Source organism: Trichechus manatus, unplaced genomic scaffold, assembly GCF_000243295.1.
Source record: "Trichechus manatus latirostris isolate Lorelei unplaced genomic scaffold, TriManLat1.0 scaffold00017, whole genome shotgun sequence".
Classification (NCBI taxonomy): domain Eukaryota; kingdom Metazoa; phylum Chordata; class Mammalia; order Sirenia; family Trichechidae; genus Trichechus; species Trichechus manatus.
This window is the reverse complement of record NW_004443953.1, coordinates 21,141,682-21,145,196: the sequence shown is the minus strand read 5'-3', so window position 1 is coordinate 21,145,196 and position 3,515 is coordinate 21,141,682. Positions and strand designations below refer to the sequence as shown.

At 45.2% G+C, this 3,515-nt stretch overlaps 1 long non-coding RNA gene across 1 annotated transcript in view; it reads right to left on the bottom strand.

The window, feature by feature from the left end:
• The window catches only part of LOC111819742 (uncharacterized), a 39,926-nt gene extending 37,279 nt beyond the window's left edge, over nucleotides 1-2,647 (bottom strand). The window contains exon 1 of the long non-coding RNA XR_002823321.1: nucleotides 2,486-2,647. This is a non-coding gene — a long non-coding RNA (uncharacterized LOC111819742). The remainder of the gene's footprint in view (nucleotides 1-2,485) is intronic.
• Between the last annotated feature and the right edge of the window lie 868 nt (nucleotides 2,648-3,515).

The window sequence follows — 3,515 nt, the reverse complement described above, 5'->3', positions numbered from 1 at the left end:
CTTTGTTGTAGTTTGGGTAGGCCGTGTGTTTCTAGAAATTTATCCATTTCCTCTAGGTGTTCAAATTTGTTGGAATATAGTTTTCATAATATTCTGTTATAATCCTTTTTATTTCGGTTGGGTCCGTTGTAATGTCCCCCATTTCATTTCTTATTTGGGTTATTTGTGTCCTCTCCTGTTTTTCTTTTGTGAAGATGTGGCATTTTTAACCAGGCTTCCAAATAAGCTGGTGACCAGCAGCCATAAGGAGTCTACCATCTAGATGGACTCACAGAGCCAGAAGCTACAGTCCTGTGGGAGGGGCCTGGTACTGACACTTATTAATGCTGAATGAATGAATGAATGCTTAGGCTCAGAGACCATTGACTTGGGTAGTAAAAGAATGTTAGAGGATACTCTATTTGGTTGGTAATGCATGTTTCCAAATTTATTTAGAAGTCTGACTTTAATGACTAAATTTTGAAGTGACCCTTTCCAAAGCACTGGAATCATTACAGTAGCTGATCCTCAAACCCTTGGCCCCACATCTCCTAACCAGACGCTCCTCCTCTTACAAGTATTACAGGCCCCTCACTTGACTGTAGCCATACATTGAATGTTTTTGTCACAGGTTGGTGTCTTAGTTATCTAGTGCTGCTACAACAGAAATACCACAAGTGGATGGCTTTAACAAAGAGAAATTTATTTCTTCACAATCAAGTAGGCTAAAAGTCCAAATTCAGGGCGTCAGCTCCAGGGGAAGTCTTTCTCTCTCTGTCGGCCTTCTCATCAGTGTTCCCCTGGACTAGCAGCTTCTCGGCGCAGGGACCCTAGTCCGAAGGACGCGCTCTGCTCCGGGCACTGCTTTCTTGATGGTACAAGGTCCCCCTGTCTCACTGCTCACTTCTGTCTATTATATCTCAAGAGATTGCCTCAGGACACAATCCAGTCTTGTAGATCAGGTCCTGCCTTACTAACACAACTGCCACCCATCCTTCCTCATTAATATCATAGAGGCCGGTTTACAACATACAGGAAAATCACACAGTACCAGGAATCATGGCCTAGCCAAATTGATACACATTTTTTGGGGGACAAAATTCAAACCCTGACAGATGGGCTTTTTCTCCTTCTCCCTTCCTCTCCTAGGTCAGGCAGTTATTTTGACATAAGAGCAAAAGGCAGAAACTTGCAGGATTGTTCATCCAGACTGGTGAAAGGCTAATTATTTTGTGAGTCCCACCCCTGACATCATACCAATGATCAGGAAGATGGCACACGACCAGGCAACATTTCATTCTGTTATACACAAGGTCGCCGTGAGTCGGAGTTGACTCGACTGGCAACTAACAACAACAATAAAACCCCCTAAGAACACACACAGTTCAGGACTCTTCTTTCTGCCTTCTCCATGCTCTGGCATCTGACACCGGAGGCCATCCAGGAAATCAGATGGAGCCACTGAACTCTGGGGACAGTGGTAAATGTGGACAAAAGGACAGATGGCTCGAGGCATGGGAGGTGGTGGGGAATAAAAGCTAGGATTTGGAAGGGAGGAAAGAAGGTTACCACTGTAGACCTTGAGGTCGCCAAGCAGGTTCATAAAAGAGTGGAATATATGGCCTGAACATGAGGAAATGACCATTTTACATACTTTCAGATTATCTCCGGGGACTGTACCAGATCATTTTAAGGTGGCCCTCTCCTCTCCCTTTCATGATAGAGACTGACTTCTGGGGCTACATTTAAGTTGTCAGAGGGCCAAAGATACCAAACTTTCATGGATTTTCAGTTAATTTATTTTTATAAATTAAAATTCAGTTCCTTCTGAAATAAATTTGAAGGTACTGTAGTGGGAGGACACAAATATAACACCAGTAATGCTTCAGTCCTGGAGAGAGCTGCCCTGTTCACAAAGAAAACACTGCCACTTCATCATTTCACTTCATCCTCCCAACCAAGCCGTGAGGTGGCAATTATTCATCTCCCCACTCCACTGCCACTCCACTTAAAAGAGGAGAAGACTGAGGCCCAGAGAGGTTAAATGACTTCCTCAACCAAGATCACACAGCCAGCAAGCTCCCCTAACTCTGAATCCGAGCTTTTCCCTCTACCTCATTATTAATTTCTCTGGACTGTGGATAAGCATTGATCTTTTTGTTTGTGTGGCTTATTAAATTGTGTGGTTTTCCTTTTTTTTTCCAAAAAGTGCCAGAAAGTCATCCTGGACCTTCTGACACTTCCCTTCCAGGGGGTCAGGTGGGTGGGCTCCCAGGAATTATAAAAAGTAGTTTTACTCTGAAAGTCAGGAGCAGACCAAGCAGCTTAACTATACAGGAAAAGGGCATAGAGAAACAGCAGCCTGACCCCTGTGGGGCACTGGACGGGTTGTTAGAATCTAACGGAGTAGCTTTCTGCCTGATAGGGGCAGGGGAGATGAAAGGAGACGGGGGGGGGGGGCGGCGGGGGAGGAGGGGTACGGGCTGAAGGAGGCAGCCTCCTCTACCTTCAAGGTCGGCTTCTGCTCAGCACCCTCCACACCTCAGGAAATGGCCCCAACATTTTTGGTCCACCCTCCAACTAGGAGCAGGGCCAATTTCTCTACATTCAGGCTATCTTCCACGCAGCTAGCAGTCAGTCGGCAGAGAGAACACAGCCAGCCCAGGACGCCATCAGCCCTCGACAGCCCTCAGAGCGTCGTACTCGGAAACTGCCTATGGCGCATGCGCCGAGCCTCAAGTTTCGTGAGACGGTAACAGGCACCCCAGTTAAAAAGGATAGTGTCAAATATTAGGCTTCAGCTAGGGATAAGAAAGTTCTGCGCATAAAACACTGACATAACACCTGGGAATTTTATCCCGTAAAAAGTACAATGCTTTTTCTCAGAGGTTTGCGTCACCAGCTGGTTTGGGGGAAGAGAGGTGTCAAAGGCAGGCTTGCCTTATGTGAGAACAGCTGATAGAACGGGCTTACAATCACTTACGACACGTCACTGAAAACTGCCTCTGAAGCATTTACCATTTTTAATTATCACGCAGTTCTTTGGTTAAAATTAAGTTATTTAGCATGTGCAAGGGTAATTTCCACCACCCGTCTCTCAGTTTGTCATACTGTGGTGGCTTGCGCACTGTGGTGCTGGAGACTATGCCTGCGGCATTTCAAATACCAGCAGGGTCATCTACAGTGGACAGATTTTAGTGGAACTTCTAAACTAGACAAACTAGGAAGACAGACCTGGAGATCTACTTCCAAAAATTAGCCAATGAAAATTTTATGGATCACAATAGAACATTGTCCAACTTGTTTGCTTTGGACAATTCATCAGGAGGGATCAATCACTGGAGGAGGACAGAGTGTTCGGTGAATTAGAGGGCCTATGAGGACAAGAGACACCCTCAGTAAGATGGACTGGCACAGTATCACAAGAATGAACTTGAACAAGCTTCAGTTTCCTCATCTATAAAACATAGAGGAGGCTAATAAATAATCTCATGAGGTTCTTGTGAGGATTAAATACACGTTAAAGCTCTTAGATC